Raw genomic sequence first — 14847 nt, forward strand, 5'->3', positions numbered from 1 at the left:
TTCCACATCGCCCGCATGTAAGCTGACATAAAGTTGGTCCCCCTGTCGGACACAACTTCCTTGGGGAATCCCACTCGGGTAAAGATCCCCATCAGGGCCCTAGCCACCACAGGTGCAGTGACAGTCCTCAGAGGAATGGCCTCTGGATACCGTGTGGCATGATCCACCAGAACCAGGATAAACCTGTGACCAGCTGTTGGTGGATCCAATGGCCCTACAATGTCGATGCCCACCCTTTCAAAGGGGGTGCTAACGACTGGAAGTGGTTCCAGGGGAGCTTTCAGCTTCACCCCTGTTTTCCCACTGGCCTGGCAGGATACACATGTCCGACAGTAAGTGTTGGACGCCACTTTCATTTGAGGCCAATAAAAGTGGAGGACAAGCCGAGCAAAGGTCTTGTCCTGACCGAAGTGTCCTGCCAAGGGTATAGCATGAGCCAATTCCAGCAGAAAGGCTCGGTATTGTTGCGGGACTACCAAGGCCCTTGATGAGCCAGGTAAGGGTGCCTTGGGTTCACTGTAGAGGAGTCCATCCTCCCAGTAAATATGGTAGTATCCCGTAACATCACCTGCTGCCTGGGCTTCAGCCTGACGCCTCAGTCCCTCAAGGGTAGGGCACTCCCTCTGCCCCTTACAGAATTCCTCTCTGGTAGGTAATCCCTCCACATGCCACTCAGCAGGGATGGGTAAATCCTCCAGAGAGTCTACTTCCCCCTCCACAGACTCCTGGTCCACCACTGCAGGTGGCCGATCCGTCACATGGGGTGCGGAAGCCGAAGCAGGCTCTTCCTGTCTTCGGATCTGTCCCTTTTTGGCAGCGGGTTGGGCCATTGTTCCAGGCTCCAACCCAGGCAAACTCCCTCTCCGGGCAGCCGCAGCCCGTGTGCTCACACAGGCCCAGTCCGGTGTACCCAGCATCGCAGAGTGCGTCCGGTATTCCACCTCTCTCCAAGTGTTGTGCTCCATGTCATTCCCCAGCAGACAATCGACTGGCACGGCAGGGCTTACGGCAACTCGAAGTGAACCTGCAACCCCTTCCCACTCAAAGGGAACCTCAGCCACTGGATAGTGGCCCATTCTGCCGTCAGCCATCGCGGCGGGGTGGAGTACATGGGGAACCACCTGCTCTGGAGATACCAGTTGACTTCTCACCATAGTCATACTGGCTCCTGTATCTCTCAGAGCCTCCCCTCTCTGGCCATTGATGGTGACCCATTGCCCATACTTTGCAGTATTTGAGGGCACCTGGATCTTAGGAACCATCTCCCGTTCTCCCAGGGACACTAAGGTGACACCCGCCCACTCACCCCCCTTATCTAAGGGCAACTCCTCCCCGAGCGCTACACTAGCTACTCCCGGTGGTTTTCCTCCGGTGGGAGGGGGTGGTCTCTTTGGGCATCTGACATCTCCCTTATAATGTCCAACACCACCACACTCAAAACAGTGGAGAACCCTTGGCTGCTGGCTTTGGCCAGGATTAGGGTTTCTGGGCGGGTTTACCTTAGGGGTGAAACCTGTTCCCTTTCCTTGGAAATTGTTTTGGGGACCTTTAGAGAACTCCCTCTTTTTATCTCCCCCCCCTCCTTCTTCTGGGGGGCGCCCTGTCCGGCCTTTTGGGAATCCCCTCCAGTCCCCTTTGAGGACACCCGGGTACTTGCCCAGATGTCCGCCTCCTCTGCAAGCTTCCGGGGATTGGTCAGCTTGCTGTCCACTAGGTGTTGGCGCAGCTCGGGAAAGCATTTCTCAAGGAGGTGCTCTTTCAAAAATAGATCATACAACCCCTCATAGTCCTTCACCTCACTGCCCTTTACCCAGCCCTCTAATGCCTTTCTTGCATAATCAAGGAAGTCCACCCAGTTCTGAGTGCTTACCTTGTGGCTCCCCCGGAACTTCTGACGGTACCTTTCTGGGGTAAGCCCAAACTTCCTTACTAATGCTAGCTTCATGGTGGGGTAGTTGATTTGCTCCTCTGGTTCCAGGGCCAGCAAGGTGTCCCGGCCAGCAGGAGGCATGTATTTATACAAACCACCCCCCCCAGTGCTTCTCCTGCACCCCATGGGCTCTTAAGGAGACCTCATAGGCAGCCAACCACTTGGCTATGTCATCTCCCTGACTAAAGCTAGCAATAAGGTCTTTTAGCAAATAGGGTCTGGACTCCCTAGCTGTTTCTTTGGATTCGCTGCCACCATTTATTACAGGAGAGGGCCCCCTTTGCAGGGCCTGGAGTTCCAACTCTTTCAACCTGAACTCATGAACCATCCTCTTCTCTTCCTTCTCCTGCTCCAGCTTAGCCAACTCCCATTTTAATTGCCTCTTTTCCCTCAGCGAGCTCTGCTTCGGTTAAGCCTCCCCCGGAAACACTACTGCCTTTCCTGGAGTAGGACCCTGGTCCTGGGAGTAGGTTTTCCCCCTCAGAGTGGAATAATCCATCTATCTCCACAACCGGGTCCCGGTCTGTCCCTTCATCCTCCTCCTTCCCTTCTTTGTGTGCCTCCACCCAAGCCCTTAGACTGGTCTGGAGTTCCCCCTTCTTGGCACCATGCTTAAAAAATACCCCCATTTTCTGGCAGAAATCTTTCAGCTGAGCCACAGAATAGGTGTCTAGGTTTTCTAGTGCAAACTCCATTTTACAATAGGCAATACCAAGTTATACACACAAGGAAATTTGAGTTGCAAGGGCAACCTGAAGCTACCTCCACCCCACCACGAGGAACAAATTTGGAAAAACAAAAGCACAAATTAGGAGGGCCGCTAGGAGAAAACTCCTGGTGTAGTCTAGTGAATTACGCTCAATTACCACTGAGTAGTTGCAACCACAGTCAGGATCCCACTGCTAGACACCAACTTGTTGGAACCTGGGATGTCAGGTCACCTAGGGTAGCCTGGCCTAGGGTAAGACACAAATACTAGAGGCACATGTGCGAAGGTTGCAAACCACCCAGCAGTAAATCAACGCAATAACACCTAAAAATGACACACACCATTGTTGGAAAAATACGTGCTTGTTTGTAAAAATAATATACTCTGCTTTATACCTTTGGAAATTACAACTCCGCACATACAGTTGTCATGAAATTTAGTGATAGCACTTTCAGAAGTATCAACTTCTCATTAATCAGCATCAACAGTACATTTCATTTAGTCAGGAATATTAAAAGACTTTCTCAGGTTCACAGCACAATCCCCTTACTGCTCCATTTTCAGATGCAGAATTACACTTCCCACCAACTCCACTCCTTCTGAGGACAAGCTGCCACAAATTGTCAAGCACCAGAGGCTAGAAGAGAATGTCACAGAAGACTAAATAAGCCTCAGTCTCCTTCTGCCCCTCATGAATATCTTAAGTTTCCTGAGACTGTAGTCTTGGCAGATGTGCGGTTATACCGGTTCCTCTACCCCTTTCCAAGCGCAGGAATCAGTTAGCGCTGCACCACCTTAGTTAGTAGGGAGTTGAACGACCCAGGGCACAGTCAGCTCTCCTATGCCACCCACTTGGGCTTCCCCGCTTACTTGTCAGTGGGCCGGAAGGTGCGTTCCACGGTAACACCCCCTCGAGGTAGGGTTATTTCTGGGCAGAAATCGGGCCTCTTGGCTCCCTCACGGAGGAGCGGAGGCCCTTGTCAGGGAAACTTGAGGCACTTCGTCAAACACCAGCCGCTCGGCGGAGCCGCTCCTTCCTTGGCGCTCTCTCGCAGGGCCTGCCGACGGTTCTCCCACCAGGGCGCAATCGCGCATGCGCGGAAGAGAGGCGTCTCGGCCTCAGAGACTGCTCCGGCGTCCTGCCACCAAGTAGCGTCTTCACCGCGGGCCTGCTCGACCCTAGGCCCCTCCTGTGCTAACCACTGGCTCAGCTGAAATCATGCGCAGTAGCGCTAGAGAGAGTTGGTCAGCTTGCTAGCTTTTCCCTCTCCTTTGGAGGCGCTGACACGGAGCGCGATCGATGCCCCAGGGGTCCCGCTCTCAGTTTAAACAAAGAGAACTAGATCCTAACTCCTCACTCTTCTACCTCATAGGATGAGAGGCTTGCCACACGCCACAGGACCAGTCACTAGTAAGGAAACCTCAATATCATTTAGAGGAGGTGCTTCCTTCTCACACTAGAGAGAGGAGGGGGGGAAAGGGGGGGTCTCCTCCAGGATAGAGCCACAGAGCTCTTCTATAGCACTAATCCTCTAACCCTCCTTACTGGACAGACTTAGGGGCACAAGGGATCTCTTAGTTCAGTTCCCAGTGCAGGGTCCTTCTCAGCTCCACAGACTACTGGAATTAACCCCCTCACCTAACTGTCCAGGGTCAGCAGGATGAACTAACTTGGCTAGGACAACAGGAATGGGAGGTAGAAAAGCCTTGACAGAGGGCTACCCTTGTAGAGCAATCCACCCTTCACGATCCTACCCCTACCAGTCCTCAGCCTTCACTCTAGCTGCTCCTCACTGACAGACAAAATGGCTGTCCAGCATTCCGCCTTTTATAGGCTGACCCTCAGAGGTCCAGAAGGGACCAGAAGGTTCTGGAACGCCCTATTCTACTCTATGGGACAGGTTCTAGGTTTGGCAGTTAGGACAGTTGGTAGCCACCATTTTGTGACTCCAACTATTTCCCTGTCAGAAAAGGCCTCTAGGCCTGAGGTGAAAAACTATGAGAGGGGGAAGAACACCTATCCCCTTGTCCAACACCTTGAAAAAGCTAGTGGACACAAAAATTAATAAAGGTTTGAGGGGCAAAAAGGGGACAAAATAAATAATAAATTGGAGGGACTACGCAAAAAGCCAGACAAGTCTAACACTCCCTTACTCTTTTAGGTCGAGCAGTTTATTGCTCGAAACCTATTACATGTGACCAAACTCTCTTGAACAAGCCTCATTTCCTACAATGCATGTTGTGTACTGGAGCGTAAAAGCTTCCCCAGGCGCGTGCTTGGCCTCACTCACACCCCATATGCCTGCTCCGCCTCGCACCAGACTCTCCCGCCGTTCGCCATATGCTTGTTCCCTCCCACTGGCAGCCTGCGGCCACTGATCACAGTAAGGCTTTGATCTATCTCACACCCCTCTCCCACTCCCTCCTCCCACTTGCTCCTATTGACCATGTAAAGGGGACGACACTGGAACAATGGCTGCCTTGCCAGGAATGGCCTTCTGTCGACTCCTTCTTACATCCTCCAGACATAGCTGAGGCAGCTTCTTCCTGCAGTTTGTTCTTTGGGCGAGGGTATTCCTGGGTGTGGCAGAGCTGCATGCAGTGTAGGTCCATGCACACCACAACTTCGCCTTGCTTTGTTGTATTTTTACATTGTTAATGTTCACATTTGTTCGCATTTCGCCATGTGCCATTCATTTCTGTCTCACTCTCTCCTACCCCTTCACTGTCTTGGCCTCTCCACTCTTCCTCTATTTCTGTACACTCTCTCCCACCCCTTCACTGTCTTGGCCTCTCCACTCTTCCTTTGTTTCCGTCTCACTCTCTCCTGCCCCTTCCCTGTCTTGGCCTCTCCACTCTTCCTCTATTTCTGTCTCACTCTCTCCTGCCCCTTCCCTGTCTTGGCCTCTCCACTCTTCCTCTATTTGTGCCTCACTCTCTCCTGCCCCTTCCCTGTCTTGGCCTCTCCACTCTTCCTTTGTTTCCGTCTCGCACTCTTCTGCCCCTTCACTGTCTTGGCCTCTCCACTATTCCTCTATTTCTGTTTCACTCTCCTGCCCCTTCACTGGCTTGGCCTCTCCACTCTTCCTTAGTTTCCCCCTCACTGTCTTGACCTCTCCACTCTTCCTCTATTTCTGTCTCACTCTCTCCTGCCCCTTCACTGTCTTGGCCTCTCCACTCTTCCCCAGTTTCCGTCTCACTCTCTCCTGCCCCTTCACTGTCTTGACCTCTCCTCTTCCTCTATTTCTGTCTCATTCTCTCCTGCCTCTTCACTGTCTTGGCCTCTCCACTCTTCCTCCGTTTCTGCCTCACTCTCTCCTGCCCCTTCACTGTCTTGGCCTCTCCACTCTTCCCCAGTTTCCGTCTCTCTCTCCTGCCCCTTCACTGTCTTGGCCTCTCCACTCTTCCTCTGTTTCTGTACACTCTCTCCTGCCCCTTCACTGTCTTGGCCTCTCCACTCTTCCTCTGTTCCGTCTCACTCTCTCCTGCCCCTTCACTGTCTTGGCCTCTCCACTCTTCCTCTGTTTCTGTCTCACTCTCTCCTGCCCCTTCACTGTCTTGGCCTCTCCACTCTTCCTCTATTTCCGTCTCACTCTCTCCTGCCCCTTCACTGTCTTGCTTCTGTTGATTGTATTTGCACATATCTAATATCTTGGTCTATTCCTTTTCAATAATCGGGCATTTTTGTTTATTAGGTGTTTATGTTTTTGATGGGTTTATTTATAGGCACTTTCTATCTATCGCCCTCACTCTATCGCACTCACTCAGCACCACCACTCAGGGGCACCACATCATCAATCTGTGTAACCATTCAACAACAACTGGTTCAAATATGTTCTCTCAATATCTCAAACTTAATTACAAATGTCACAAAAAGATGTTAATATTTCATTTCTGTTCTAGGATTTTCGTCACAATAAAATACACTCAACACAATCTTCACAAAAGTTGTTTACAAAAGAGTAAGCTATTACAATAAGTTATATTTAAGTATTAATTATTTAAAAACATTAAAAGCCATTGTTATTTGTAATAGCAATACATCTAAGTCACGTAAATACAACACATATTGCATTCCAAATGCTATCGGTGTCACATTTGAGAAAGTTATAACTAGTGGCACTGTAAATGACAAAGCTATTAATGTAGCTATTTTTAAAACCGACACAGAAATAAAAAAATTGTCATTTTAAATACCAATAGCTCCAAATTTCCTAATGCGAGACCTATTGCATTGCAAATGCTTGTTATGGTATTGGTTTGTCCTAAATGTCCCAAATGGGCAATCAACATCAGCTTCCTCCTAATTCCAACCGGAGGAACAAAAACTTAACCTCTCAGTACAACATCATTTGCCACAGATAGATCAAGTCGGACTTTCCAATAAACAGACAAATCTTTGGATAAGTGTTTCTCTAGCGGCCAGCCATTAGTTATGTTATGTTAATAAATTTGTTAAGCGCACGATTATCCGGGGGTGTCTTGGAGCTGGTTTGTGGACTATGCCAGTTTCTGTAAAGATAAAGATGACTATTTATCAAATAGCCATGTTTTCAAGGCCTTCCTGAATGCAAGTTGAGTTGGAAGGGATCTGATATCAAAAGGGAGTTCGTTCCAGAGTTTGAGGGCAGCTGCCCTAAAGCTACTGCCACCCCATGTGACCATAGACTCTCGGAGTTGCTATCAGTTTAGCTCCTTCGGAGCGTATATGCCTTTTTAGAGTGTACCAGTAGAACAGACGCGTCAAAAAAATGGGGCCAGTAGTCTGGAGTGCTCCGTAGGTAATGCAGAGATTTAAAAATAATGCAGTTCCTAACTGGGAGCCAATTCAGTTTATGCAGATGATTTCTGACAGATGGATGCTTAGGAATACCCAACAGAAGACGCGCCGCTGCATTTTGAGTCATCTGCAATTTATTGAGTTGTTTCCCAGGTAGGCTGATGTAAAGACTGTTCCAGTAGTTTAACTTGGCCAGGATCAGAGAAGGATCACTGTTTTTCTGCTGTCATGGGGATACATGGGAGTACTTTTGTGATTATTTTTAACAAGAAAAAACATGATGAATAGACAACATTTACCTGTGATTTAAAATTCAGTTTATCATCAATACACACGGCAAGGTTCTTAGCCTTGGTGACTGGAATCGGAGCCGATCCCAGTTCATCCGGCCACCAGCTCTGTGACCAGTTAGGTAGGAAATTGCCATATGTGATGACTTTTGTTTGGTTTGAGTTTAATTTCAGACAATGAGAGTTCATCCATGAACTGACTGCAAGCATGCAGTCCTTGAAATTTTGCATTTGTGGTCCGGACTTTTTTGATAAAGATAAGACAATTTGTGTATCGTCTGCATAAGATGTCACTGCCAGGCCGAAGGTTCTTACGAGTTTAGGCAGTTCCGATACATAAATGTTGAATAACGCGGGGCTTAAGGATGATCCCTGAGGGACTGTAAGCTATTGTGTAAGCAATCTTCTGAGGAGTCTGTGGAAGATTATATAGCATCTCTAAGAGTTTTAGCAGAGAAATGTGATTTTGGCGCTAATGTGGATATTTTCATAAGAGATCAATTTGTTTTCTATTGTCATTCTAAGAAAATTCAAGAGCGTCTTCTCACTTCTCCTAATCCCGCTTTAGCTGAAACAATTGATATCACCAAAAGCATTGAAAGATCGATTGTTACATCTAAAGTCTTATCTACTCATTCCAATCAAACCACACTTACTCCCACTCAGTCTTCCGTTCCGTCCAATGTAAGTTTGGTTTCTGATGATAATACTGTGTGTGCTATAAATACCAAACACATTTGTAACAAAAGGCCTTATAAAAATCAACTGCAAAAAAGCCAATTTGTTTTTTCGACCTGGTTCTAGGAATCACATAGGAAACAATCCCAGCTGTCCTGCCTTTGGGGGAAAAAATGTACTAAATCCCAGAAATTTGGACATTTTCAAGGAGTATGTAGGAGTGGTATGTATTCTTCATCTAACAGAGTTAAAGTTTCAAACATATCTTTGGACGCTCCTGATGTCCAAGATTGTGCCTCTCAATATGCTAATATAGTAGTTACTGTCGAAGTTCCTGAATCTTCAGACTAACCCATTAAAGGACCTTTAGTTTACATTTCCATTAACAGTAGAATCATTTGAACTATGGCTGATTCAGGAGCTCCTGTTACTATTGTAGCAGACAAAACTTTTTACAAATTTTGGCCTAACACCATGACTCTTCTTAAAATTAACCCCAAAGCCTTCGGGGAACAAGATATTGATCTCCTGGGTTATTTTGGGGATAAATTGGAGTGCTTTGGAAGATCTGTTAAAACCAAAATTTATATAGCCATCAAAGGAAGAGACATTATTGGCTGGAAAGACCTTGCTCTTTTGATTATCATTCTACGTCCTGACCAAGACCCTCCAATTATTTTAGGTGTTCTACCTTTTAGTATTCTATCCGTCAGTCAACCAGACTCCGTTGTTGAAGATCTGTTAAAATCTTTCCCTAATGTATTTAAAAATGCTGTTAGCACTGTCAAGGGATATGAGCACACCATTATGTTAAAGGAAAATGCTGTCCCTATAATACATAAGGTTAGACCAGTACCTCTTAGCATCAGAGAGGACTTGAAGTCATTACTTGATCTCCAAAAAGAAGGTATAATTTCTCCTATAGATTCATCAGAATGGATTTCTCCAGTCATTTTACGAAAAAAAAGACTGGGGACTGGAGGCTCTGTGTGGATTTAACTCCTTTTGGGGCTTTTAAATATTTGAAACTTCCTTTCGGCCTCAGCCGCAAGTGTTTTTAAAAAATGTATAGATGGTCTATTTGGTGATTTTTCCCAAGTGCAAGCATTTCAAGATGATATCTTAATCCATACAGAGGCAAAGGAGTAACATTTACAAATACTTAACAAAGTACTTAAAATTTTACAAGACAAATGTATGACAGTAAAAGCTAATAAGTGTAAATTACTTGTTCACGAAGTTGAGTATCTGGGTCACACCATCTCTAGCAAAGGTATTAAACCCACATTTTGCAATGTAGAAGTTATACGCATGCCCCTCCTCTTTATGACAAATATTCTTTCCGTACGTTTTTTTTACTCTGCGAATACTATGCCAGATTCGTACCTGATTACGCACATTTAGTTTAACCACAAAGAATTCTTCTCAAAAAAGGTAGGTATTACATTTGAATGGAGTGGCACTCTATGCGATACATTTGAGAAAATAAAATTATTAGTAATCCAGGCTCCTGCGTTACAACCGTTTGTCTCCAAAGCCAGTTCTTTCGTGTCTGTAGATACCAGTCAAAAAGGTCTTGGAGCAGGTTTTGATGGCAAAGAAAATACTATCGCTTTTGCCTCCTGGGCCCTAACACCTACGGAATGCAACGAAAGCACGATTCAACGGGAGACCCATGCCATTGTAAGTGTGGCAGGGTATGCTCAGACGTGAGTCCCTTGCTCACTTTGCCACTGGATTCAAGCAAGCCGGGCTGAAGACGGCTGGAATGCCCGAAACCGGTCCTCGGAAGCTTGTTTCCGGTCCAGGGAAGACATGGCTTGGTAGTTCGGGCTGGACTGTTCCCATGAGGCACAGGGTCAGACTGATTTGCATATAGCCATGTCTGAACTGGGGTGGCAGAGTGGGCTAAAGAACGGTGATGGATTAAACCCAGATCTTTTGACTGGGTGTGAGTGTTTAATTGATTCAGATGCTCCGTCCATCACCACCCCCTTTTGTACCGCATGCCATTGTCTGGGCAGTTCAGAAATTCAAAACTTATATTTGGGGTACTCAGTGTGAGATTTTTACTGATCACAAACCTTTGGTCTCCTTGTCTGGCAGTGGTCTAGATAAATCCTCGGCAAGGCTAGTTAGATTACTTTCCAAATTACAAGAATACAATTTCATTGTAAAATATATTCAAGGAGGTAAAAACATCCGAGCTGATTGCCTTTCCTGTATTTCTCTCCCTGATTGCAGTGAAGGTGAAAATGATATCCATAAAGATTGTGTGGTTGGTCTTATAGATGCTGTTTCCATGTGCATGGCAGCATCTCAAAGGATGAATGGGCATCAGCCATGGCACTTCATGAAACTCTCAAAAAGGTGGAGGTTTTCATTAAAAGTAAATGGCCTGCTAATACAAATATGAGTAATGACTTGAAGCACTTTGCACAAATTAGTGGAGAATTATCTTTTGAAAATGGAGTTTGTGTGAGGAATGGTTTGTTTGTACCTCCCATTTCACTTGGAGAAAAGATCATCAATATTGGCCATGACGGCCATTTAGGCATTTCTGCAACCTGCAAAAGAATAAGATATTTACTGGTGGCCAGGCCTAGACAAACAAGTACCTCTTTTTATAGACAAATGCCCTAGTTGTGTTGTTTCTGACAAGCATTGGAAAACCAACCACAAGCCTTTGCTTCCTGTTCCATTTCCTGATTCTCTTTGGGACAAAATTGCCTCTGACTTTTCAGGACATTTTTAATGTATTACCTTCAGACAATAGGCACTGTTTAGTTGCTATTGACTATCACTCCAAATGGATATATTATTCATTTGTACAAGCAGCCAACTCCTCCACTGTTATTTCATTTCTTCAAAGTATTTTTAAAGGTTGAAGGTACTCCCAGTTGTGTTGTCACTGACAATGGCCAGCCTTTCCTTTCTCATCAAGTCACCAGATTCATGGAAAGTTATGAGATTAAACATTGGCAAGTTGCATTGTATAGTCCTTCTAACAGACTTGTGGAGAGGGCCAATCGTTTACTTAAAGAAGGGGTCCAAACCGCTATAGCAACCAATCTTGATGTAGGTGATTTTATTACAAAAAAAAGTTTGGGCCTATTTAACGACACCTCATTCTACAACTGGTGTTACACCTTTTAAGGTTCTCAGGGGCAGGGAAGCTAGGTCCAAGCTCATGCCACAATGGTTCACTGATTTGGCGGTAGGTTCTGCTTTACATCACAAAAGAAATGCCCTGGCAGATCCTCAAATTGTTCAAACCAGAGTTGCTGCCAAGGAATCTCTAAAAAAATCCTATGATGGTCTCTCCACATCACTTGGCCCTGATATCAAAACCAATGATTGGGTTCTCATCAAAAAACCCTACAAAGTTTGCAAGGGCCAATCTAAGTTCATACTACCCGTTCGGGTTGTCAAGGTAACCAAACCTGTTCTTTTAGAGAATAATATATAATATTAATATATGTAACAAAGTTTATGCCTACAGGTCTGATGAAAATGATACTGATTTTACTTTTGGCCCTGGTTTTGATTTCACAAATTTCTCTAATGCTACCAATGTTAGCCCCAATTCTTCATTTTCTTCCCCGAATTGCTCTAACATGGTTTCACCTACTCGTTCTTGTATGTCACCTACTATGGCACCTGTACGTGATCAGCGAGTTTGTAGAATGCCTATCAAGGTTCATGATTATATATTGTATTGAAGTATTTTCTGCATTATATGGGGAAAGGGAATGTAGTAGGTAGTGTTACTTTATTTCTTTAGAACCTTATACTTTAGAATGCTGTTATGTTAGGTCCTTGTTCATGCTTTGCTTGCCTAGTCAGTTGCGGTTTGATTCCTGCAACTGCTTATGTCGTGGGCTCCATCTCTTGTGTACTACTACAATTAAATAGTAGTCTGAATTCATCTTACAGAGTTTCCTGTTTTCCTTGGGGTTCCCTTCCTCCACTCTGGTGTGCACGTCCGAAGACTCTGCCGAAATCAAAGATGGCGGCACATACGCAACGTAAGTATGTGAACGTGCATTAACCATAGACTGGACCGATGTGAACTTCACCATGGTAAATCCAAGATGGCGGCTCTTCATGTGACGTCACCCGTTCCTACGTAATGCTTGCCGAGATCAAGCAACATGCACGTGAAGAGATGGTGTTCTCGTGTATGCAAGGGTCGCCGTTGATCCTAGGCTACCTGACAAAACACCCCAATACACCAAAAATATCAGTGGAAAATATTGAGGGTGTAAGAAGGACTGGGTTGGCCCCCCGCTCACCGGAAGATGCTCTGCAATGCTGCAAGGACTGGAAAAAGTAGCGTAACACACAGCACACAGTCAAAATGCTCTCCGAAGCCCAGCACACAAGGTAAATGCTCCTAGTCGTTGCCCAAATTGTTACATCCACTCTGACTGTAGAGGTTAACTTCTTTATGTAGTGAGAAGGAGGCACGGGCCAATACGTTCAGTCAGGCAGAGCAGCAATCCAACTGACCACTAGAGAACACACACACCATTCTAAGGAACAGAATGCATTCTAATAATAGACCCACATGCGTTCCCTTGAGCCCCAGCTTAGATGAGAGTGAACACAACAGGTACACATACATCACCATGTAAGGGACTTTTTTCTGTCCCAACAGCCAGAAAAGAAGTGTTAAGCAAAATGGAATAAGAATCTGGGGTCACCCTACAGAAGGGTCACATTTCAACTGGATTTGCTTAATGAAACGGCCCAGGAGAGCTGTAACAAAATTATTGCCCCTTGTAACAAAGCAAAACGAAGGTAGATATGTTTTTTTGTTGTTTTTTTTACTTCAGGTTTTTTCTGTGAAGACAAACTCAACAAAGTACACTTCAGATGCTAATCATGTAATCATGCAGTGCCAGGGGTCAAAGAGTAACAGTCTGTAAAACCAAAATTCTTAGTTAAATCCCGAACTTCAAATCGTGTTTAAAAACACTTGAGTATCAGAAGATGATTATGAATTGCTTCCTAATTATGTTCCTTAGCTAGGCTTGTTCAGTGCTTGGCGTCATAATTTAGTTTTTCTTTGCTGCTTACCACTGTCTCAGGTTTTTTGCTTTCTGCTTTATTTCATTGTGTCCCATGGGCCTATTCTACGATAGATTTCTTCATTTCCAAGTTCGATTTTATCCCTTCTAATTGCCTAATGCTCTTTCTACTTGTACTCTTTCTTTTCAAACCTATATCCCTTGTCTTCTCGGGTGTGCTCTTTTCCAGTAGATCCTCAGTACTCTCATAAAGTAGGAGCTCCTCTGACACATTTGAACGTGTAGTACTTTTTGGTTGTTTTGTGTCACTCAAGAATCGGATGTTCTGTTTGGTTAGATTTTCTGCAAATTTTGGTGATTTGTCTTTTAACAACGTAATGAGATCTTTATATAGCTCGCTCTTTCTCTCATAGTTGATTTCGTTAACTGCCTCTGGTTTTCCTCCATTTAAAAAGACACCATAAGCACTGCAAGTGATAAACAAATGCTCAGTATCGTGTGTTGTAACAGCCAAGTAACAGATTTCACCATGAACCTGTCTCCATGGTGGGGCAGAAAATCCATTTGGGTACTTGTGCCCCCCAATGTATTCAATGTTTTTAAGTACTGTATTTTCGCCTTCGCCACAGTAGCGCCAAAGTAAACTCACTTCGTTTGTTACAAGAGTTGGGGTTAAATGTGGTTCTTTGGTGATGTGTTTCAAGGAGTTATTGAGCAGCTGCACATCCAGTTGATGAAGCAGGAGGAGGATTTTCATTTTAATCTTTGCTTCATGACCATCATCTAGCTTTATGGTATCCAGTAAGCGTGAGCCTGCCCGATCGTCACCTTCAATTGTAGCAAATGCTGGACCAAGAATCTTTGCTATCGGGTCTTTGTTGGCCTCAAGACAAGCTTGAGCTTCCACTATCACTTTCTCCTTGGCAATCTGTAGCACGTTAGCAATTTGACCCAAACTCCGTACCTTAATAGTAGATGACGATAGGATAAGCAGCGGGTGCCCTTCTTTGTCTTTTTCCTTTGATTTTACAGTATTTTCAATTACTTCATAATCTGAATTAAATGCCAATGGTTCCAAACGTGTTTTCCATTCCAGTGGTTCCTTGAAAACAAATGCAGCCTCCTGAGCATGTTTAGAGCTAAACGTTTTCATGTATGTTATGATGTCATTTAGAATGAACTCATTCATAGGTGTGATTTCTAGCATTCCATGTGAATAACCAGCAGCAGTCCACTCAGAGGCTCTTATCAACGTCGCTCCCATGATGTTAGTTGATGTTAATGTTTATTGCAAGTCTATGAAGCATAATTTGCCACTCTGCATAGAGCACATTACATCACAGAAAGGCCTGTGATTTTTGCCAATAGCTTATTACATGAATGCTGAGCTCACACAATCAAACATTCCAACTGGAAGGAAAGAAAAA

At 45.1% G+C, this 14847-nt stretch overlaps 1 long non-coding RNA gene across 2 annotated transcripts in view; it reads left to right on the top strand.

Moving 5' to 3' along the window:
* LOC144781008 (uncharacterized) overlaps nucleotides 1-14847 on the top strand; it is a 149090-nt gene that overhangs the window by 20355 nt on the left and 113888 nt on the right. Inside the window, exon 2 of one of the 2 annotated variants that reach the window (XR_013600859.1) lies at nucleotides 12324-12415. The exons of the other annotated variant lie outside the window; for it this stretch is intronic. This is a non-coding gene — a long non-coding RNA (uncharacterized LOC144781008). The remainder of the gene's footprint in view (nucleotides 1-12323; nucleotides 12416-14847) is intronic. 2 annotated transcript variants of the gene reach the window in all.

This window comes from Lissotriton helveticus, chromosome 9 (assembly GCF_964261635.1).
Source record: "Lissotriton helveticus chromosome 9, aLisHel1.1, whole genome shotgun sequence".
Lineage (NCBI taxonomy): Eukaryota > Metazoa > Chordata > Amphibia > Caudata > Salamandridae > Lissotriton > Lissotriton helveticus.